Below are 25,511 nucleotides of genomic sequence, written 5' to 3'. Positions count from 1 at the left end.
CTTTTTTCCCCCTTAAGTATCTACTGGCTAATTTTCAAATAGTCATGATTCTTTTCTTTCTTCAAATTTTCTTATTTCTTGATCATTTTAATATTTGCTCATTAAACATTTCAAACACTCTAATTTTATTTTCCAATAAATCACTTTTTTGATGTTACCAAAGTGCCATTTCTCTTTTAGCCATTCCAGTTGATAGTATGGTAGCTTCTTTCCTTATGTACATTGTGATTTTTCTAAAAAATTAATTAACTTTATTTTTTAGAAAAGTTTTAGACTTATAAAAAAAATAAGTACAGTGAAGTCCCGTATCCCTCCTCCCCCCACATATACACAGAGTTTTCTCTGTTGTTCACATTTTACATCAGTGTGGTGCTTTTGCTATAATTGATTAAAAAAACAATGTAGATACATTGTTGTTCAGTCACCAAGTCATGTCCAACTCTTTGCCACCCCATGAACTGCATTACGCCTGGCTCCCCTCACCATCTCTCAGAGTTTGCCCAAGTTCATGTCAATTGAATTGGTAATGCCACCCAACCATCTCATCCTCTGTTGCCCTCTTCTCTTTCTGCCTTCAATCTTTCCCAGCATTAGAGTCTTTTCCAATGAGTCAGCTGTTTGCATCAGGTGACCAAAGTATTGGAGTTTCAGCTTCAGCACCAGTCCTTCCAAAGAGTATTCAAGGTTGATTTCCATTAAGATTGACTGGTTTGACCTCCTTGCTTTCCAAGGGACTGTCACGAGTCTTCTCCAGCACCACAGTCCAAAAGCATCGATTCTCCAGAGCTCTGCCTTCTTTATTGTCCAGCTCTCACATCCATATATGACTACTGAAAAGACCATAGCCTTGACTATTTGGACCTTTGTTGGCAAAGTAATGTCTTTGCTTTTTAACACAACTGTCTAGGTTTGTCATAGCTTTCCTGCGAAGAAGCAATCAATCGTCCTCTAACTTCACGGCTGCAGTCACTATCTGCAGTGATTTTAGAGCCCAAGAAGAGGAAATCTGTCACTGCTTCCACCTTTTTGCCTTCTCTTTGCCATGAAGTGATGGGACCAGATGTCATGATCTTAGTTTTTTCAACATTGAGTTTTAAATAGGTTTTTCCACTCTCCTCCTTCACCCTCATTAACAAGCTCTTTAGTTCCTCCTCATTTCCAGTATACTAGCTGTGAGAACCCATTAACTGTATAAAAACACTATTCATATGTCTGAGTGTAAATATACCCTTAAAACAAGGTTTATTTCTAAGCTGAGAGGTTGAGTTTTTTTTGTAGTAATTAAAAGTGCAGCCTTCCAATACATTTGATCATTTCTATTTGGGGAAGAGCTTGTGAGGCTGAGGAACAATGTTATATATTAATTCTCTGGGAAGGCTCAATATACAACTACTATACAGGTGTTTCCTGTTGAGATTCCAAGTTCCCATACAAGAACTCAGAGGCCAGCTGAGAACAAAACTTAGCCCACTTAATTATATTTGCCCAGTATGCTGCATAAAAAGTCATTGACCAAAAATAACATGTTTAAGTAATGTTCAAGTTGAGATACAAACCAGCAGCCGTCCGGAAATTCAAAATTAAATCTGATCTCCACCCTTCACTTGTCTCATTGTGCCCGGGCAGCGCCAAGGTCAGAAATAAATTGGAGACACAACAAAACACACAGCCTGCAATATTTCAGCTGAGGTCATGAGAAAAACTTAGTTAAGGCCTTATTAGAGGAGTTTACAGGACCACATGACTGTGAATATGAAATTAGAATCTTGCCGTGATGGATGTATCACTTACTCACAGTAATTTGTTGGGAATATTTTAAAAATGTAAGTGATCATAATTAAGCTTCTGTTTTATGAGAGTCTGGTCATTTGTCTCCAGGTGCACTTGTCTCTGTAGATTTGACACTGCAAATGCCCAGAATATAATGAGACACATTTCAGTCACTCAGTTTTAAGTTCCTATTTGGACATTTGTAAATTAAAACAGGCCCTTAGAATTGACAGAACAGATGCAATTAACATTTTTATCCATACTTTTTCTTCTGCAGAACTTTAGATATAAGATAAAATTTCAAGGATAGTATCACCATGAAAATTAGTTGCATACTGCATGTTCCATATTCTATCCTGCAGTGAAACCCTTGGACACCACACACCCCGCCCCCGCAAAAGAAGCCAGACTCAGCTAGGATAATAAATGCCTACTTGATTGCTAAAAATAAGTGGAGGGAAGTATTTTCTTGATTTTAGACTATTCTTTGTTGTTTTGTTGCTAAGTCACATCCAACTCTTTTGCAACCCCATGGACTATAGCCCACCTGGCTCCTCTGTCCATGGGATTCTCCAGGCAAGAATGCTGAAATAGGTAGCCATTTCCTTCCCCAGGGGGAGCTTCCCTACCCAGGGATTGAACCCATGTCTCTGACATTGGCAGGTAGATTCTTTACCACTGAGCCACCAGGGAAGCCTAGACTTTTCTGGAGGTGTTTGTATTTGCACTCTTTAGTTCCAGGACAAGCTCATTAATTTCTTACAGTTTTATTAGAGACACTGCTGCTTAATGTTAATTAAGCTATTTTCTTTAAATAAAAATATTTTATCATTTTAAAAGAGCTATTAAGGAAAACAGTAGAATAGAAATAGCTATAGAAAATCAGGTAGTACCAGGAATTTAAGTTTTCTTCATTTAATGTTTAGCCATCTATGGTGTTCTAATTGAAGAATATAATTTAATTTATACTAAAGATTCAAATCATATGTGCCAAGATTGGAGCCAAATGTAAGTATGTCATTAACTCAGGTTAATTACTATTTTCCCTACTGATTTGTTTTTTTATTATATAATTTACAGAAAATTATTTTGAATTTGGGCTATATTTATTTACATTTAATTACTATACCCCCACATTGTTCCAAAAATAGATTTATGGAACTTTTTAAAAAGTCATATTGACAGAGTTACAATGTCTCTTTCAAAGTGACATTAAACATTTCCATCCTATTCTGCTCTGATTTGCAACTATTCAAGGGTATTGTAGCTGCCTATATTTCTTGGTATAGAAGAGATAAAATAACCAGAAAAAAGTACAATAAGCCAAATGTTACACTAAGACTGACATGATGTAAAAAAAAATATGTTTTATCACTCCACAAAATTTAAAAACTAAACCTTAACATCCGTTAGCATCTGTAAATTTACTTTTTACACTGCATGTATGGGTTTCAATTTCTGGGTCACTGTGTTTGTTCTTTTCTCAAGAGATCTGGAAGAAGGACGCATTGTGAGGCTGCGCTGCGTTGCCAGGCACACGGGTTCAGTATTCAGACATTCCAGTTCAGTTCTCTGACTTTTCTATTTAATTTTTGTCAATTGCCTTCTAAGCATCCAAACAGCAGACAAGAACATAATGATAAACTCTGTGGAAATGGCTGGTTCCCTCACTACCAGGGAGTTGCCTAAGAACAATTCCGTATTCATCCTTTTCAGGCACAAAAGAAGAAAGAAACCCACCCGAAACGTGACCTGCTGCACAAAATACCTTTTGTTATCAATGTCAGTGCTCTTCTAAATCCTCAAACCACCCATTGATAGATATTTTTTCCCACATACATAATTTATGTCACCTAATTAATTTTTCATAAGTTAAACAACTGTTAATATTAGTTCCCAGCCATCATCAATGGCAAAAATTAACTTTTTTTTCCAAATCCACTTGAGAAGCATTCTTTCCTTTCTTCAATACTGTACAGAGCAGAGACTTAAAAAATATCTATCGCCTTCAGTGGAGGAGCAGTCGCCAGCGTCCTTGTTCAGACAAAAGCTTCCACACTGTGAGCAAGTCTTAGCCGAAGATTGCTTAAGGGGAAATCCTATACCACATGATATATCACTGACCTTTCTCCTCTGTCCTGTTGCATGGAGAACAGAACCCCTCCTCTGTCTCCATTTATAAAGTATCTGACAATGACTGATAGTTTTATTTTTTCATAGCTGTCATTGCTTGAAAATGTGGTTGCTGTTACAAGGAGTAATGGAGACTACAGAGTGAGTCTGAAAGGAGCGGGGAAAAAAATTTGCACAAATCCTCCATCTGTTAGGATGCACTAAGATCTACTCTCTCCAATTATGAGCAACTTTTAAACTCCTAATACCTAACAAGAATGAAGGACAGTTATCCACTGGAACAGATAGATTTTTGAAACTCAAACTTGGACTGCTCTGGCGCCCGGATGGAAGGGGAAGGTTAGATGTAGGACAGCACCCAGAGGCTTGGGTGATTTTTCTCTTTACTTTTATGTAGCTCAGAGATGGGCTTCCCAGGTGGCACTAGTGGTAAAGAACCTGTCCGCCAATGCAGGAGACACCAGAGACGCAATTTTGATCCCTGGGTCAAGAAGATCCCCTGGAGAAGGGCATGGCGACCCACTCCAGTATTCTCGCCTGGAAAATCCCATGGACAGAGGAGCCTGGTGGGCTACAGCCCTTAGGATCACAAACAATCAGACACACCTGAAGCTTCTTAGCGTGCACTCCTGCACAGGTCAGAGATAGGACTAGAATTCCCAATTTGGGATTACGTAAGGGACTAGCCGGAGAAGGTAATGGCAACCCACTCCAGTACTCTTGCCTGGAAAATCCCATGGGCAGAGGAGCCTGGTAGGCTGCAGTCCATGGGGTCGCGAAGAGTCGGACATGACTGAGCGACTTAACTTTCACTTTTCACTTTCATGCATTGGAGAAGGGAATGGCAACCCACTCCAGTGTTCTTGCCTGCAGAATCCCAGGGATGACGTAGCCTGGTGGGCTGCCAGCTATGGGGTCACACAGAGTCGGACACGACTGAAGCGACTTAGCAGCAGCAGCAGCAAGGGACTAACATTAAAAATAAGGGCCTGATCTCAAGTGACATAGAAACCCACTCAGTCTTGAAATACGTGATTATAAAGTACAAAAAGACCTCCACTCCCACCTCTTTTTCTAAAGTCAAAAAATCCGATTGATACCGTTTATAAGTCTCTAGAACTTGTTCACTTCTTCCATATCCACAGCCGGTACCCTAGTTTCACCATCCTTATCTCTTCCTAGCTTCCTCCCACCACTTGTAATCAGACAGCCGACCTCCACTTTCCGTACTTCATCCTATCACACAGACAAAATGTGTTGCTTTCCTGCTTAAAATCCTTTCTTAGCTCCCCCGTTATTCCTGGGCTGAAGTCTAAAGTTCTTAACAAGGCGTGTGAGGTCCACGGCTTATAAGGTCCTGTCTTCCTGCTTCCATCTCCAGCTCTGACGCCCTGCATTATACCTGGGACTTCTGCTGTACTCTCCTCTGGGAAACTTCCTGAACTCTGGCCAGCTCTTCATCAGTGCTTGGAGTTCCAACATAGGTTTTTGGGGATGTGTTCTCACCTCCTCTGTCTGACCTGACTGCCTCTGACATTTGTGTTTCCTTAGCATCCTTTTTGCTCTCTATCTTAGGGTGCAGCGTCCTGCATTATAATTGTCACTTTATTGCTACTTGTCTGTTTTATTCAGCAGACCTAATTAATGTTCTTTGTGGTCAGGGATCATGTTCACATTACAATGTCTGAGCTTCTAACAGTGCCTGACCCATAATGGATGCTCATTGAATATGGACAGAGGGGACGATATGATGAAGGAGGGAGTGTTTGGCAGGGCAGCCTAGAGAAATCAAAGTGAAATCTTGTTAAGGAGATACATATACTTTCAGAGAAGACTCGAATCAGGAAATAAAACCCAAAGGAAAATCAAATAATAGTATAACATTATTATTATCAATCTTATCATTAACATACTTATCTAATAAAGTACATTTGAATTTATCAAACATCAAGCGTCACTTTTCCTAGCTCCTAATTCCTCTAACAATAAAAATATTATGCTATATTCAATATCCTGTAATAAATCATAGGGGAAACAAACATGAAAAAGAATGTATATATATTTATTCTTTATCTCTCTCTCTATATATATATATTTGACTATAGTGTTTATGACTATACAGTGGAAGTGAGAAATAGATTTAAGGGACTAGATCTGATAGACAGAGTGCCTGATGAACTATGGACGGAGGTTCGTGACATTTTACAGGAGACAGGAATCAAGACCATCCCCAAGAAAAAGAAATGCAAAAAAAGCAAAATGGCTGTTTAAGGAGACCTTACAAATAGCTGTGAAAAAAAGGGAAGTGAAAAGCAAAGGAGAAAGGGAAAGATATACCCATTTGAATACACAGTTCCAAAGAACAGCAAGGAGAGATAAGAAAGCCTTCCTCAGCGATCAATGCAAAAAAATAGAGGAAAACAATGGAATGGGAAAGACTAGAGATCTCTTCAAGAAAATTAGACATACTGAAGGAGGAAACAGACAGAGCTGGACTCCATCTTAGGCCAGGCTGCGAACATTAGGCTACATGCATGGTCACCCTCCCAGTGGACTCTGAACTTTGTGCCTGGTGTCTATAGAAATGGCATACCGATGGGAAACCAGACCCCCGGATAAAAGAGCCTCAGGACTTGGACTTGGACTCTCCGTTGCCTAAAAGAATATGCTAATTATCTCTGTAACAGAACAAAGTTGTAAATTCCATTATGTTTATCGGGATATGACCACAGTCCTATTGATTTTCCACTGCTTATCTAGTCTTGTGACACATGAATCATGAGTTAACTTTGATCTTATCTCTCTTTTACCTTGTCCAGACTAGTTTCAAGGAATTTGGGGAGGTGGGTTTGAGCAAGTGCACTTAGGGTATATAAGGTTTTCACAAAAATAGGTCGGGGTCCTTGGCTAAGAGGAGACTCTGCCTTGGGCCCGCTGGTGTAATAAACTGCACTCCACTATCTGCACTGTCCTTCTGAGTGAGTTTGTTTCCCAGAACATGTGGCTACAACAATACCAAGGGAACATTTCATGCAAAGATGGGTTCAATAAAGGACAGAAATGGTAGGGACCTAACAGAAGCAGAAGATATTAAGAAAAGCTGGCAAGAAAACACAGAAGAACTGTACAAAAAAGATCTTCATGACCCAGATAATCATGATGGTGTGATCACTCACCTAGAGGCAGACATCCTGGAATGTGAAGTCAAATGGGCCTTAGGAAGCATCACTACAAACAAAGCTAGTGGAGGTGATGGAATTCCAGTTGAGCTCTTTTAAATCCTGAAATATGATGCTGTGAAAGTGCTGCACTCAATATGCCAGCAAGTTTGGAAAACTCAGCAGTGGCCACAGGACTGGAAAAGGTCAGTTTTCATTCCCCTAAGGAAAGGCAATGCCAAAGAATGCTCAAACTACTGCACAACTGCATTCATCTCACACGCTAATAAAGTAATGCTCAAAATTCTCCAAGTCAAGCTTCAGCAATACGTGAACCGTGAACTTCCAAATGTTCAAGCTGGTTTTAGAAAAGGCAGAGGAAAAGAAAAAAAAGAAAAGACAGAGGAACCAGAGATCAAATTGCCAATATCTCCTGGATCAACGAAAAAGCAAGAGAGTTCCAGAAAAACATCTGTTTCTGCTTTATTGACTATGCCAAAGCCTTCGACTGTGTGGATCACAATAAACTGGAAAATTCTGAAAGAGATGGGAATACCAGACCACCTGACCTGCCTCTTGAGAAACCTTTATGCAGGTCAGGAAGCAACAGCTAGAACTGGACATGGAACAACAGACTGGTTCCAAATCGGGAAGGGAGTATGTCAAGGCTGTATATTGTCACCCTGCTTATTTAACTTATATGCAAAGTATATCATGTGAAATGCTGGGCTGGAGGAAGCACAAGCTGGAATCAAGATTGCTGGGAGAAATATCAATAACCTCAGATATGCAAATGACACCACCCTAATGGCAGAAAGTGAAGAAGAACTAAAGATCCTCTTGATAAAAGTGAAAAAGGAGAGTGAAAAAGTTGGCTTAAAGCTCAACATTTAGAAAACTAAGATCGTGGCATCCGGTCCCATCACTTCATGGCAAATAGATGGGGAAACAGTGGCTGACTTTATTTTTCTGGGGTCCAAAATCACTGCAGATGGTGATTGCAGCCATGAAATTAAAAGACACTTACTCCTTGGAAGAAAAGTTATGACCAACCTAGACAGCATATTGAAAAGCAGAGACATTACATTGCCAACAAAGGTCTGTCTAGTTAAGGCTGTGGTTTTTCCAGTGGTCAGGTATGGATGTGTGCGTTAGACTATAAAGAAAGCTAAGAGCCAAAGAATTGATGCTTTTGAACTATGGTGTTGGAAAAGACTCTAGAGAGTCCCTTGGACTGCAAGGAGATCCAACCAATCAATCCTAAAGGAAATCAGTCCTGAATTTTCATTGCAAGAACTGATGCTGAAGCTGAAACTCCGGTACTTTGGCCACCTGATGCGGAGAGCTGACTCATTTGAAAATACCCTGATGCTGGTAGAGATTGAGGGCAAGAGGAGGAAGAGATGACAGAGGATGAGATGGTTGGACGGCATCATCAACTCAATGGACATGGGTTTGGTTGGACTCCGGGAGTTGGTGATGGACAGGGAGACCTGGCGTGCTGTGGTTCATGGGGTTGCAAAGAGTCAGACATGACTGAGCGACTGAATTGAACTGATAACATTTATATGTTATATTGATGCTTTCTAACTGTGGTTTGAAACTTTTGAACTGTGGTTATATATTGATGCCTTCCAACTGAGATTTGAAAAATTAATGCTTTTGAGTGTGATGCTTGAGAAGATTCTTGAGAGTCCCTTGGACAACAAGAAGATGAAATTAGTCAGCCCTAAAGGAAATCAACCCTGAATACTCATTGGAAGGACTGATGCTGAAGCTCCAATACTTTGGCTGCCTGATGTGAATAGCCAACTCATTGGAAAATACCCTGATGCTGAGAAAAATTGAGGGCAGAAGAAGAAGAAGGCATAAGAAGATAAGATGGTTGGATGGCATCACTAATTTAATGGACATGAACTTGGGCAAACTCCAAGAGATGGTGAGGGACAGGGAAGCCTGGCAGGCTGCAGTTCATAGGGTAGCAAAGGGTTAGACATGATTTGGCAATGGAACATAACATTTATATATAAACATATTTGACATATTTGAATATATAATATTTATGTAATGTATAATTATATATCTACATATATATTTAAATATAGTAAATGCATTTATATATCTGAATGACTGTGCTATATATCTGAAACTAGGACAACATTGTAAATCAACTATACTTCAATAAAATAAATCTTAAAAACATATGTATATAATCTTGTGAATTCTCCTAAAAGTTTGTGTCCTTCAGTATTGTGCAATATATGGGGAAGAGGTGGCATTTAGTAAGAAAATGTGTTTCATTTTAGGTTAATTTACTATTAAAGATTTATTTCAGGGTTTATTTTTAGCCTTTAATAGTATCCATTACTCTATAACTAAAGAAAATTATTTTTTACATTTAAGCAATGCTTGCTATTGATTTACTTTAAATTAATTATGCAAAGAGAAAATACTACCTGTTAACTACAGATTTTGTTTATACTTGCTACATCATATTTGTTTGGGGGGACCAAATACTTATTAAAGTAGATGGAAATTTAGCTGTTATGTGGTCAATATAAACAGCAGCAGCAGCATTCTTTACACATACACACTCACACACTCACAAACACACTTCTTCACTGTTGGCTCAGTGGTAAAGAATCTGCCCGCAAAGAGGAGACACAGGAGACATGGATTCGATTCCTGGGTCATGAAGATCCCCTGGAGAAGGAAGTGGCAACACACTCCGGCATTCTTGCCTGAGAAATCCCATGGACAGAGGAACCCGACGGGCAACAGTCCATGGGGTTACAAAGAGTCGGAAACTACTGAGCAGCTAAACAGCAGCAACAACATTCTTTACGCACACACACTAACACGCACACTTCTTAGTCTAACACAGTGAAATTTACCTGACACTTAATAGTCCACCGCAGGTGTCCTCATCAGCCTGCTACCTTCCATGTAGTGATACAGGGGCTCAGGTTGTTTCCACCTTGTGGCCCCACCATCTATTCATGTTCGTATTTGTACACAGAGAAGAGAATGCCAAAATACTATACCTGGATGATAGTGTACTTATTTTGTGCTTATAGTAGACTTTGAACTTTTTTAATAACAATTTTAAGCAAAGGTTAATATTGTTCATCTTACAACATTCCAGATTGAGTCAGTGATTCTGTATCAGTATAACAAAGTTTAAGTGCTGTATGTCAGTTCATTGTGTAACTTTCAAGTGTGTATTGTTTGAGTGTAGGGATGAGACGAAGAAGGAACAGGAGTTTGTGGTGTCTTGTTTTCACACAGAAGAGAAGATCTGGTTGAACTTTCAAGACACGATCTAGTTCCATCTCCTCTCTTTCCATATATAAATGACTGGACCATCCTAGGCCTGCACCCTAAAAGCACGGTTTATGCACAGTTTTAGCAGTCTATCACAGTGCCCAGCATAGCATAGGCATACTAGAGAGACTCTTGATGAGAGAGAAACAGGAGAGTGAAAAAAATGGTTTAAAAATGCAACATTCAATAAATGAAGATTATGGCATCCAGTTCCATCACTTCAGGGCGAATAGATGGGGCAAAAGAGGAGACAGTGACAGATTTTATTTTCTTTGGCTCCAAAATCACTGTGGATGGTAACTGCAGCCACAAATTAAAAGATGCTTGCTCCTTGGGAGAAAAGCTATGACCAATCTAGGCAGCATATTAAAAAGCAGAGACATTACTTTGCCAACAAAGGTCCATCTAGCCAAGGCTATGGTTTTTCTAGTAGTTATGTATGGATGTGAGAGTTGGACTATAAAGAAAGCTGAGCACCAAAGAATTGATGCTTTTGAACTGTGTCATTGGAGAAGACTCTTGATAGTCTCTTGAACAGCAAGGAGATCCAACCATTCCATCCTAAAAGAAATTAACCCTGAATATTCATTGGCAGGGCTGATGCTAAAGCTAAAGCTCCAATACTTTGGCCACCTGACGGGAAGAGCCAACTCATTGGAAAAGACCCTGATACTGGGAAGGATTGAGGGCAGGAGAAGAAGCGGGTGGCAGAGGATGAGATGGTTGGACAGCATCACTGACTCAATGGACATGAATTTGAGCAAACTCTGGGAGATAGTGAAGGACAGAGAAGCCTGATGTGCTGCAGTCCATGGGACTGCAGAAAGTCAGACACGACTTAGCATTTGAACAACAACACTGAGTAACAAATTACCACAAGTTTGGTGATTTGCAGCACTGTCCATCATCCACTCTACCTCACAGTTACAGAGGTCAGAAAGCCAGGTAGGCTCAACTGGATTCTATCCTTAGAGAAGCAAAAAAGCAAAATCAAGGTATCAACCCTGTTATCTGAAGGCTCTAGGGAACACACTTCCAGCCTCATTCAGACTCTTGGCAGAGTTCAGTCTCTGTGATTGTCAAGTAGAGGTTTCTATTTCCTTGGGGGCTCATATTCCTTGCCATGTGGCCCCTTCCACCTTCAAGTCAGCAATACTTTCTCAAATCCTTCTCACGCTTAGAATCTCTCTCAGTTCTTTTCTGCCAGCAGGAGAAAACTCTCTGCTTTTAAAGGGTTCCTGTGATTAGGTTAGTCTCGCTCAGTAATCGCTCCACTGTAAGGTGAACAAGATTAGGAACCTAAATTATGTCTGCTGCTTGCCTTTCACCACATAGCATAATCACAGGTGTAATGTCAAGTGCAAAGGCCAGGGTGTCCATGTTAGAATTCTGCTTAGCACAATAGGATTGTGGTTTATAACTCCTCTCACTATAGTCCTTTCCAGTGGCTATTGCCTTGTGGAAAAATAGATTCTTCTTGATGTCAAGTCTTAGGTGTATGCCACAAGGGCTTGTTCTGCCTTTTGTGGGTTAGTGCTCCCAAGTAAGCCTAAACTAGCATGCTTCCCCTCTGGGGCAAAGGGGACATCCTTTTATGCAGTTTATACAAGTGAACATGGAGAGACCTTCTGAGAGAGGTTGACTTTTCTCTTCAACTCTCAACATGGTTCTACTTAGGGATTAATTGCTCAGCATTTCTTAAGTCTTCAAAATTTTTTTTCTTCTTCTTCTATGTGCTTCCCCCATAGGTAATCATAATAGTCTTTAAACAGCAGTGTAAACTAAGACTATGCTATACAGTTCTGATCAGTTTTCTAAGCTCCAGACTGCCTTCCTTACACATACACTTCAATTTTCTTAAGGTATGGAATCCTTCACTTTTCATTCTTTCATACTCCAAACTTCTTCTCTCCACCTTCCCCAAGTGAGTAATTGGCAATACTGCCAAGCTAACTTTTCAAGCCAAAAGTCTACGGGTCATCCCCAGTCCCTCTCTTCCTCTCCTTGTTATCAAAATTCCATCAAAAATCTTGTCCACATTATCTTCAATTTTTAAAACAATCTACTTCTGAATAATAAAATTATATTATCACCGTTTTGCACCACCTTAACTAAGGTGTCTGAACAAAGATTATCAGCAATTGCTAGCATCAAGAGACAAGCAGATATTATTTGCCTCCTGATGGAAATATAACTGCCTAAGAAAAGAAATCAAACTTTAATCCAGTTATCAAAATTCTCTGTATGCCAATTTTCAGAAGATCCAGGGGATAGAGGAACATGTTAATATAAAATGACACCATTATAATGCCGTTAGGAAAATCCAAACTGATGGATACTCTTCAGGAAGTGACTCAACAAATAAATTACAGGGAAAAGAAAAGATATTAGGTCTAGCCACCCTGAGGCTCTTTTTGTCCCTCAAATATGTCATGATTGTCCCCGTCTCATGGTCTTTGTCTCAGCAATTCTCTATGCATGAGAGGCTCTTTCTCTTGCCCTCTTTCAGACTGGCTTCATATTCTGGTTTTAAGAAGGGTTTCTCACTGTATGCTCAATCACTTCAGTTGTGTCTGACTCTGTCCTTGGGATTCTCCAGGTAAGAACAGTGGAGTGAGCTTCCATGCCCTCTTCCAGGGGTCCTCCTGACCCAGAGATGGAACCTGCTTATTCTGCACTGCAGGCAGATTCTTGACCTCTGAGCCACCAGGGAAGCCCCAGCCTTTCTCACTACCACTGAACAAAAGGAGCCATTCCACCCTTGCTTATTACAAGACCTTGTTTTTATCAGTGATATCTAGGTAGCTAGTTTGCTAATCTACTACCATTTTCATCCACTAAAAAGCTTTACTAGAAGAGGTTTCAATATTGTATCCCCTGTATCTAGAACAGTCATGCAAATTTTATTTGAATGAATGAATTAATTTACATGGGATCTAAGCTTCCACTCCAGTTCTACATTCCTATGAATCTTGTTTCAATGAGTTATGTGACCAGAAAGATTCAACATGAAAGAGTTAATCTCTCACACTGTAAGTGTGCAGCTTTGGAAATTAACATCTCCAAGCCTCTGTCTGCTCCTCTGTAAAATGAGGATCCTACTAGGTTGTGAGCATGGTGTGAATTATTATTCCCTGTCTTTCTCATGATGAGCCAAGCCACTGACCCCTTAACTAGTTTGTATATTTGTTCCAACCCATCCTTCACACTGGAGCCAGGGTTATCTCAAGAAAAATTAGATCATGTTCTATCAGTACTTGAAAGCCTTCAACAGCTTCCTGTTGCTTTTTAGCATACACTCTAGGCCCTGTGTGACCTGGCCTCGTTCCACATCCCCAGTCATCTTTGTGGAATTCTTCCAGATACCTCCCTGGCTCTCACATCCTCCAAACACCATTCTCTGTCCAGAGTTCCCATTCTCTTGTCTTTCTCCAGCTCTCTCTGCTCATCCTTCACATTGCAGCACCTTCTCAGAGCAGGTCAGGACACCAGATCTGCTAGTGTCCTTTTCTATTGTTAATAGTTCTTATCACATCTTTTAATTGTATGTATATTTATATTTGGACTTCCCAGGTGGCTCAGTGGTAGAGAATCTGTTTGCAGTGCACGAGACACAGGTTCAATCCCTGGGTCATTGGGAAGATCCCCAGAGAAGGAAATGGCAACTCACTCCAATATTCTTGCCTGGGAAATCCCATGGACAAAGAAGCCCGGTAGGCTACAGTTCATGGGGTTGCAAAGAGTCAGATAGGACTTAGTGACCAAACAACAATAACAACAGTTATATTCATTTAGGTTATATAGCATATGATTAATATCTGTCTTATCCTTGTTATGAGATCAAAGATCATGTGGTTTTATTCACAACTACATCCTAATACTATCACAATACCAGGCACATTCTAGGCTCAATATATATCTATAGAATAAAGGAATGAATGAACAAATGAATCCCTACCCTATGTCCCACCACATAGTAAGTCCCCAATAAAGGAAACTTTATTGTAAAGATAGAAATATGTAATGGTGGTAGTTCTCTTAACATTAACCAGAAGGGTCAGGTGAAGGAGGTCATACGACCAGATCTTTGGAATTATCTATGTCTCATACACCCCTGTTGCAGGCAGAGAACTGGACGGGGGTTTCCCACACACTCACTGTGAACCTGGTGCTCACACCTCTGGTTTGACAGCCTGATTCTTCATTTCCTCTCTGACCCTGCCATGGCCATCTAACTCAGCTTGCCTTAGGTTTCTTACTGGTCTCACTTCCTGTTTGCTTACTCAGTATTATACCACATCCTGATTTCTATGTTTGCACCTCAGCCTGGTAAACCTAAAAAAGACTTCTCTGGTGACCTCCTGGCTTTCTAGGGTTTAAAATTCTGCTCTAACCTCTGTCTAAATGAGAGTACCACAGCTCCCTGACGTGAAAAATGAGATGAAATCATAGAAATGAAATACAACATTCTCTTTTTGTAAAACAGAAATAGTAGGAACGCTTCCTGATGTCTAACACATTTACTAAATCATGATATCACATCAGCATATTTCATAAAAGTATTTTATTCATAAACTCTTATTTAACAAAATTTCTTGGGTTATTTCCCACCCCCTATCATATTTGTGTTTAAACTTTATTGTCTCCCATCCTCCTGAATGTCTTCCTTTGTAGATTAAACAGTTTCTCAAGGTCATCTTATATTGTATTCTGACTTCTGAAACAATAACTTAGTAATAATTGTTGCTTAGTTTAGTCTTACCTGAAAACATGATCAGGAAATTCTTGACTATACTTTCTATCAGATTTATTCATTGAAATCACCACAAGTCCAATCATTATATCTGTTTAAAGTTTTTAAAATATCAATTATGTGAAATATTTAAAATAGGATTGGAGAGTCTTCAGTAATATTAAAACATTCTTTCTCTAGAAGTATATTTGAATCTGCATTCCCCTCAGAGACAAATCTCCACTAGATAAAACATAAGAAATCCTGTTTAAGGATTATTCTTTTATCACCTATAAGATTAGGTAAACTGACATGTGATGTGCTTTTTTTTCTTACATTGTGATTTATTGATCCTTTATTTACAGAATCTTTAGGATTTTCAGTCTGAATACAATTCATTTTTTTGCATCCAAGTTATTTTCCTATTTGATACATAGCAGTTTCTGTCCTAATGTCGCCTCTTGATTTAACATTCTTTTTAAATATCATTTTAAAATCTTCAGTGTATGAAGGAAAATAGATGTCATATTTTAATGGTGGCTAGCTACAGCTTCCACTTGAAACTTATATGGAAAGCATAAGAAAAGAGCTCCTTTCACATCAGAATGGTCATGTCTTTCATAAGAAAACAAGAAATCAGACGGCATCTTGGGATGTTGTGTCTTGAAAACAGTCCACATTTTCATGCCAAGAGTCATTTGCAGAGACACAGAGGCAGCTGCAGACCCGTCCCACAGCTGAGAAGAGACTTCCCAAGAATCCTGATGAGGCTGCTGCCTGCAGTCCGTGGGGTCATGGCTGACCTCTGACCCCGCCTGACAGCCAGCACTCTCGTCATCCTGCTGGGCAACAAGTCAAATGAGGCTCTAATTACGCTGCAGACAACAGGCTGCAATTATACATTCAAGTCCAGGAGTCTGGAAGGAGGGTGATGACTGTGGCTGGAAAGGGATGAGGAGAAGTCAAAAAGTCACAAGACAAGCTGCTTTTTGATACTTTACTCTAAAAAAGCATGACTGTGATGTGTGCTCCCTGAAGAGGAGGATCAAACCGCAGCGCAGAGCAACTGTTCTCTGATTTAAAATGCCACAAAAACATGACTTTTTGCAGATGGAGACACACCAAAGGCCATGTGACTGTCTAATGAATCAAAGGAACAACCATGGTTCCCAGAAGTTCCTGTGCAAATGGTGCTTACTGATTCTAATTCATTTTAATGAAACAAACAAAAATAGATTAAGAGGAAGAATGGAGCAGAACAGGACTGGGAGACATGCGGCATACGACCATAGTTTCCTGTACTTTAAAGTTGTTTTAAAATTAAAGTATAGTTCATTTACAATGTTTTGTTAGTCACAAGTACACAGAAAAGTGATTCAGAGATAGTCTCTTTCAGATTCCTTTCCATTATAGGTTATTATAAGGTATTGAGTATAGTTCCCTGTGCAGTACTGTGTGTGTGTACGTGTGTGCTCAGCTGTGTCTCTTTGTGATCCCATGGACTGTAGCCTATCAGGCTCCTCTGCCCATGGAATTTTCCAGTCAAGAATACTAGAGCAGATTGACATTTCCTGCTCCAGAGAATCTTCCTGACCCAGGAATCAAACCCATGTCTCTTGTGTCTCCTGCACTGGGGGCAGGATTCTTTATCACTGCATCACTTGGGAAGCCCTGTGCTGTAGAGTAAGTCCTTGTTATTTATATATTTTGTATGTAATAGTGTTTGTATGTTAATCCCAAACCACCCCCATCCCCTTTGGTAACAAGTTTGTTTTCTATGTCTATTAGTCGGATCCATTTTGTAGATATGTATTTTAGATTCCACATGTCATATGATGTTACATATCATGTAAGTGATATATGATATATGGCACACGTATAGATTGACTAGTTTGTTTTTTCTATTACATTTCTAAAAATTCTTTCATGTCTGACTCTTTGCAACACCATGGACTATAGCCTGCCAGACTCCTCTGTCCATGGAATTCTCCAGGCAAGAATACTGGAGTGGGTTGCCATTTCCTCCTCCAGGGGATCTTCCCAACCCAGGAATTATATTTGGGTGTCCTATATTGCAGGCAGATTCTTTACCATCTGAACCACCAGAGAAGCCACTATAAAGTCTAGGAACTCTCTATTAGCACAAGCCACAGTTATTCTGGACAAATATTTCTAATGACCTATTTTTAAATATTTTGCACCAGAAAATTAAGTAGGTTGAACAGCATAGATATACCAATAGAAATAGGTCTGTCCTGGCTGCCTTTGAGACTATCTAAAACATTATTTGACATCTTCAATCCTTTGTATTCGAAGTTATAGATTTACCACATAATTTAGAGTTTTCTCAGGGAGGAGGTAATTTGTGTTTGTTGATCAGTTTTCTGATACTTGCTGTTCTGTGTGTGCTTGAATGTAGAGCTAAATATCTACCTCCTAATGGAAGCAGGCCCTGCCATTCTGAAATGGCATTATCAAAAATGTCTTCCTCCTGTTAAAACAAAAAGCTCTTATTTAATTATCATCCACAGGCCCACCCTTTCCTTTGTATACCAGTCTCTGGCCACATTCCACTTGGAAAATCTCTGAATATTTAAAGATAGCTATAATTCTATTCTCTCCCACCAAAATATTCATTTTCTCTTTGACAGGATTTCAACCCTTTTAGCAATTCATGTGGACATACATGGGCTTCCCAGGTGGTACTAGTGGTAAAGAACCCACCTGCCAATGCAGGAGATGCAGGTTCAATCCCTGGGTTGCGAAGATCCCCTGGAGGAGGGCATGGCAACCCACTACAGTATTCTTGTCTGGAGAATCCTATGGACAGAGGGGCCAGGCGGGCTACAGTCCATAGGGTCATAAAGAGTTGGACATGACTGAGTGACTTAGCACACATGCACACACGGACTTACATATCCATATGCTCCATAGCACCTAGAATTTAAAATTCCAAAGGCATTCAATGCAGTCAATGGAAAACACTGCATTAACCCCCTTCATTGTTCTAGTAATACTCTTATGATCACAGAAGTTCTCTGAGCTCCCACATCAAAGGGGTGCCTCTCTTGCAGCTGACTATAAACCAAATTCCCAAAGTTTTTTCACACGTGCTCCAGTGTGTGTGTGTGTGTGTGTGTGTGTGTGTGTGTGTGTTCCCCCACACCATTAAGCCCTGAGCTCTGATCAAGTAATTAATTCTGACACTATCTACCTGGAAATAGCTTCGGATCCCACAAAGTACAGATTCAGTCCCACAAGACTGTCCCCACTTCAGGCACCAAAAGCAAGTCCAGTTTGTCACCTGTGCTTCTGATTGGCTGTAAATCAGAGGTTCCCATAACCCCCCTCTTCAGGTTGAATAATTGCTAAAGCGATTCACAGAGCTCAGAAAAAAAACGCTAGATAATCAGCTTATTATAAAAGGATATCAGAGAATAGCCAGATGGAAAAGATGCACAGAGAGTACTGTATGTAAGAAGGGGCGCTGTGTTTCCATACCCTCTCCCAGCAGGACACTCACCCAGAATCTCTTCATATTCGCCCATTGGAAGCTTTATGGACTTCTCCTTTTGTGGTTTTATGAGGGTATTATTACAGAGGAGTGGGTAGCCATTCCCTTCTCCAGAGGATCTTTTGCACTCTGGAATTGAACCTGTGTCTCCTGCATTGCAGGCAGATTCTTTACCATCTGAACCACAAAGGAAGCCCAATTACATAGCCATGATTGATTAAATCTCTGGCCCCTGGCAACTGATACAATCTCCAACCTCTCTCCCCTCCCTGGAATTCAGGGGAATAGGACTGAAAGTTCCAACCCTCTAATCACTTCCTTGATTCCCCTGGCAACCATCTCCCTACTTGTAGGTTACCTAGAAACTCACCAAAAGTTACCTTGTTAACATAACAAAAGACATGTTGATTACTTTCACTGCTTCAGAAATTCCAAGGGTTTTAGGAGCTCTGTGCCAGGGACAAAAGCCAAATATATGTATTTTTATTATAAATCACAATTTCAGGTATGCTAAGCCACATACATTGTTTCTCTCGGGTATTCTTACTTTGCTTTCTTGAGCCCAAGAGCCAGTTCTTACATTTATGTTTGTTAAATTGTATCTTGTTCATTTCCACCTCATAGTACCAATTTTCAGTATCATTCTAGATACTATTATTTAAACATAAGTGCCCAATCAAATGTTATTAGTGGAATAAATTAAGCAAAGATACCAAAAATACAAATATATGATTTATAGTTTAATATCAATACACTAAAAATGATATGACATAATAATTACATCATTGGGGTATGCCTTCCATAGTTCATTCAAGGAGGATTATTTAAGTGAACTGAACTAGGCTCTTCCACTAATATTATGTTAATCTAGTAGTAGGGAGTTCTTTGTTTTTCAGGACCTTTATACATGTCTGGACTCAAAATTAAATGAGAACACAAGCTCCCCCTTATGTGTGATTTAATGACATCGACACTTTAAAGCTAGGCTGGCACAAGTCAGTTGTACAGACTACAAATGAAAAGAAACAAGTACAAAAATATGAAAACAAACCATTGATATAAAAAATAATTGGGTAAATCACAAAATGGGTGGTTCAGCTATACCAAATTTTCATGTGATTACCCCTGTTCATTTAATTAAGCTCAACTAGGGGGAGTGCTTCCTCTATATTACATACTGTGCTATCATCTGTGAATAATTGAAAGATAAGGGCCCTGACCTTAGAAGCATACAGTCAAAGAGCTTAGTGTCTCCTACGGAATACCCCGTGCAAAATTGGCATTACACGTTACTACAAATTAGAAAAAGTCTATGACGTAGGCAAAGATTTTTTGGTGACATGAAGCAGAAATTGACACAATAAGAAATGTAGAAAGGACTATAAAAACTCAGTGGACTTCTGAGACCAGAAGCAGGAACACAGCCAGGACGGCCCAAGAACTAGAGTTTGAACTGGGAAGCTTTTGGGAACAAAGGCTGGTCTCCAGAATTGAAAATACAGCTATCTTTCTCCTGTTGTCTCTAGTTATCCTGCTGGCTGCCGAGGACCAGGTCTCTGAGCTATCTTTCAGAGTGTGTTGTCCCAAAGTCATTGCCCAAAGGCTGCCTCAGCCCCAGAACACTAAATTTGCATGTCCTTCAATATCTAGCATGCACATTTGGCCCACATTGCTGTGTTCCAACTCCAAAATCAGTAGGAAAGAATATAATTGGCCCAGCTGACACTTGTTTCCCTATGAGCCAGTCATCCATAGTTAGTGATCAAGTCACACAGTTTTTAAATGCAGCTTTAGAGACGCACCCATGTGCATGACAGTTTTCCTGCAAGAAATAAGAACTGGACAGACACCAGAAATTGTCTGAATATCATGTCCAATCTACAACTTCTAGCAGATATCTTCTTATATGCAATTCAAGGTAGGCTACAAAGAATAAATAGAAGGTATAAATCATTGAAACAAAGTATATTTTATTTCCTCAGCACATACTTCCAGGCTGCTCTCCAAACTTGAAGTCATCTAAAGATGAAATCATGTATGTTATAAATTACTAATGGAAACAGACTTATCTTGAAACATTAGATTTAGGAATAAGATTAACAACTAATGAAGAAGATTAAAGTGTTTATGCCTGTTTCAAACTCAAACTATGTTCATAGGTTCTGTGATAAAGAGATTTTTTTTTTCTCTATTCTTGAACACCTTAATGACATATGCTGGCATAGTTTGTATCCCTGTGTTGACCTATTGAATACCTAAGTGAAACCCGCTTGGCTGGGGTTTCAAAACTCCAATGCTACTGAGATAATTCTATTACAATGTGACCAAGGTTACTAGAAGACAACTTGAGACCCTCCCCATGCACATGTGTTGGGCTGGAAAATCTCCTTGACCACAAAAACAAGGGGGTTGCAGTGGGTTGCTTTGTCTTTCACCCAGTCAGAGCCCATCATCCCAACAGTAGTTTATCTCAAATGGTCAGCATGAAACTGGATGCAGCAGGTCAACCCAACGCATATCAATCTCCTGGGCTTCCCTGATGGCTCAGTGGTAAAGAATTCACCTGCGAAGCAGGAGATGCAGGAGACATGGGTTTGATCCCTGGGTCGGGAAGATCCCCTGGAGGAGGAAATGGCAACCTACTCCAGTATTCTTGCCTGGAAAATCCCATGGACAGAGGAGCCTGTTGGGCTACAGTCCATGGGGTTGCAAAGCATCAGACACGACTGAGCAGAGCACTGCACATATCCATCTCCTACCTCAAAGCACATGCTCCTTGGTTTCCATGGTCAGAGTTTCTTGCTCAGATGCTACAAAGTCTCTGTCTTAGATCCCAACCCTCCCTGCACATGGCCTCATTAAGAGCAAAAGGAAAAAGAGGCTTTGTCTTCTGCCTACTGCCTATGCAGCAGGAGGCTATCCTTGGGCCCAGCCATGTCTTTCCTGCCTCAGAGGTATTTCTTCCCTGTTTTACTTATTACACCTTAAAATTATGATTCAAATAATCAGCCTTTTCAGATATTTGAACTGTATTTAAACCCATTCTGGGTTACAGTTAGGCGCTGAACAAGTTGAAAGTATAGGCAAGAACAACAAAAATGGGGAATGGAGACTCTATATTTGAAAACTGATTTAAAAACATCAAAATTAGATTTTTAAGTTTTAATCAGATTCCAAGTTAAAATTATTGCTAACAAATAAAAATAGCTTTACTTTTGATATTTTACTCTTCAATATATCACACCAGGGCTTCCCAGGAAACTCAGTGGGTAAAGAATCCACCTGGGATGCAGAAGATGTGTGTTCGATCCCTGAATTGGGAAGATCCCCTGGAGGAGGTGTGGCAACCCACTCCAGTATTCTTGCCTGGAGAATCCTATGGACAGAGGAGCCAGGCGGGTTACAGTCCATAGGATCATCAAAAGTAGGACATGACTGAAACAAATTCACACGCACACATGCATATCACACCAACTATAAAATCTTAGCAATAAAAATAAATCATTTGAGAAATAGGTTTTTTGCATGGGTATCTGAGTGAAAGACTCAACTGTAAGTTAATAACCCACCAGTTAATAATAAGAGGCTAGTTCCCACTTTCAACAACAGTAACTTCTTCTCTAAGGAGACAGGCAGTTTTCTTTTCTGAACTAATCTGTTCTAAATTTAAAAACTGGAAGTGGAAACTAGGAAGAGGAATATCAAGTTAATCACTGAATTTTTTAATTTTGTCGTATAGTGAAAGGGGAATCCCTTGTGGCTCAGATGGTAAAGTGTCTGCCTACAGTGCGGGAGACCCAGGTTCAATCCCTGGGTCAGGAAGATCCCCTGGAGAAGGAAATGGCAACCCACTCCAGTACTCTTGCCTGGAAAATCCCATGGACAGAGAAACCTGGTAGGCTACAGTCCGTAGGGTTGCAAAGAGTCAGACACAACTGAACAACTTGTCAAAATAGTGAAAGATACATTTTGTATTTTAAATACTATTTACAATTTAATTATGTAGATTTTGGGGGAAAGCAAAGAATATATAAATAACTAGAATGGCATTTTATTTTGTTCCATTATTTTACAAGAAGAACACAAATTAAATTAAGCTGACATCAGGATCATGTTAAGAAAAGGACACATAAGAGAAGTAATGTTATTCCTCTCTCTTCTGTCAGCAAAGGACTATATAATGACAAGTGTTATTCAAAGGGCATAGAAAACCCCAAAGTGCCTTTTAAATAAAAGACATTAAATTAAAATTAGTAGAGTTTTTTTTCCAATATGTGGATCCATTCTGAAAATATGGAAATAATACAAGAAACATGGCTGAAAATGTATACTTTAGTCTTACTGTGTGTGTGTGTGTGTTATTCACTCAGTTGTTTCCAACTCTTTGTGACCCCATGGACTGTAGCCCACCAAGTTCCTCTGTCCTTAAAATTCTCCAGGCAAGCATACTGGAGGGGGTTGCCATTCCCTTTTCCAGGTTAGTCTTACTACTTCTTGATAATTATAGTTAATTCTTTTCAATCTGCTTTCTCTAGCTATTCTTAAAAATAAAAAAAAAACTAATTTTACGGATCTTACATAAAGTATTTTGTGTTCTGACTTCAGTGTGCTCCCCTTTTCTCACTTAACATTATATCATGTGTTTTTCATTCTACTCAAAAACATTTTTAATTTGTTTAAGTGTAAAGACAAAAGATTTCTTAATTCTGCCTCTACATTTTGACTTACAGTTTGTTTCCTGTAACAAAATAACTGTTATTATAAGTAATATGTGATAAATATCTTTAGACACAATTTTTTTTTAATTTCCTAATGATGCATTCTCAAAAGTGAAATTTTTGGGTCACAGAGATGTTTTAAAGTGTTTATGTATTGAAAGTAACTTAGCATAGTAAGATGAATATACATCTTAATCAGAATACAGAGACGTGAGCTCTAATCCCAACATTTTTTCTAAATTAGTTGGTAACATTGGTCAAATGGGATAACTTTTCTGGTCCTCAGTTTCCTTACTTGTAGTATAGAGATGGCCGAACTAAGTTATTTTAGAGTTTTAGGGTTCATACTGTGGTTATCTATGCAAATAAATTATCTCAAAATCTAGTGCCCTGAAACAACAGTCACTTTACTGTTTCTCTTGATTCTGTGGGTTGACTGGTTCTCAGCTGTATGGTTCTTCTGGTCTTGCTTGTATTTCCTTAGGTGACTTCAATTAGACGGCGGCTCCATATTCCGTGTCAAAGATGGAATGTCCAGAATGGCTTCAACCAATGTGCCTGGCAGAGACAGCTGGGCTTAGCTGGGATGCTGGGGCAGCTGGATGTTTTTCTTTCCCTCTCTCTCTCTCTATCATTTTTATCTCTATCTCTATTTCTCTATTTCCATACAGACTCAGTTAGTCTCCTCTTCATATACGCTTTCTATGTAGTATCTTCATGTGGTCTCTCCTTCAGAGAAATATGACCTGTTACATGATCACTCAGACTCTCAGAAGTGCAAACACTTCTTCACTTCCACTGCATTCTATTGAAAAAGCAAGTCATAGTATCAGCCCAGCCTCAATATGAAGGGGACAGTATCAGGTCATAAATATTGGGAAGCATAGTTCATTAGAGGCCATCTTTGGTGAGTGGATACCACACAGAATATGATGGGAACAGTGTCCTCAGAGCTCTCAGATATTAATTGTATGAAAATTTGTAATCCATAGATAGCAAATACTACGACAATCTATGGATAGCATTAGAGACAGTGTGGTGGTCTGTATTGCCAGGGATGCTCATTTCACCAGAACACTCAATTCTCAACCCTTCTGGGGGTGGGGGGAGTGCACTCTGTAATTTTCTCCAAATAATCGCACTATATTCTTTGTGCAGACAGCTCACATGTCAGTCCTCAGATGCACAGGAGATATAAATAGACCGAAGTTCCCCATACCCTCCCCCAAGGAGAGTACCTGGGAGGAGATTCAGCCTGTCTGAGAGTAACTGTTTCCTCATGTGGAGTTTACAGGAAGGTAAATCTGACTGGATTTTACTGATACTCCACATGATTGGGGAAATCAGAAAGAGATTAACCAAAAATGAGTCCGCAGAGTAATGGAAAATAAAGCAGCTTTGCTTGGCCTCTCCTAATAAAAGATAATAATCCTTTCAATAGATTGATTTTGTTACTTGATAGCTGACTATGTACACTCAGTTCAATAGAATTAAGACCACCAGGCTGTGATAAAACCAAATAACCATTGTTGCAAACAGAGAGCAGAGCCAAACTCAATAGTATTTTATTAATCCTTGATGCCAAATTACACATGCTTGAGGAGAATACTCTTTTTTCTCCCGTGCTATGGAAAATGGCAGCTATTTATTAAGTCTATCTCTTTAAACTTAAACATTTGCTCTTTCTCCCCCCCCCCCTCCCACTGCCTAACAGTGAGCGCTAAAGCTTCTGGAGCATTTTATTTACTTACATGGCATTTGTCTTGACGTTTCCTCAGTAATAATACATAGTAACAGAGACAGATGAGAGTTCTGTATCATCCTTTCCCTCAGGGCAAACCAGGCACAAATAGACCTCTAAAGAAAAAAATCCACTGAGCAGGACAATAAATAATGGGGCGTAAAGTGGGGGAGTTTCCAAGTACAGTCTTTAAAAAATACAGAAGAGAATACTATTCTACCCAAAGAGAAGTGAAGCCTCTTCAACTTTCACATTCTACAGTAGGTTTTAGCTTTATTACTAGATCCTTTCCCACTCACCATGTTCTAAATCTTTTTTTTTTTTTAAGTTTCATGAAATTGCAATGACTTCTATGGTACTTGATTAATAAAATGGTACTTGTTCCTAAGTAGTAGCTGAATTATACAGAGATTTTTAAACA

At 39.5% G+C, this 25,511-nt stretch overlaps 1 long non-coding RNA gene across 1 annotated transcript; it reads right to left on the bottom strand.

Annotated features, from left to right (window-relative positions):
- Positions 1-4,372: 4,372 nt before the first annotated feature.
- Positions 4,373-24,282, bottom strand: LOC122686985. The gene is made up of 3 exons (XR_006338975.1): positions 24,269-24,282; positions 9,652-9,662; positions 4,373-4,518 (listed from the first exon to the last, which is right to left on the bottom strand). It is a non-coding gene; the product is annotated as an uncharacterized LOC122686985 (long non-coding RNA).
- Positions 24,283-25,511: the final 1,229 nt, after the last annotated feature.

The sequence above is a fragment of the Cervus elaphus genome, chromosome 30, assembly GCF_910594005.1.
Source record: "Cervus elaphus chromosome 30, mCerEla1.1, whole genome shotgun sequence".
Taxonomy (NCBI): Eukaryota; Metazoa; Chordata; class Mammalia; order Artiodactyla; family Cervidae; genus Cervus; species Cervus elaphus.
The sequence above is the reverse complement of the archived record's forward strand: the minus strand, read 5'-3'. Positions and strand labels throughout refer to the sequence as shown.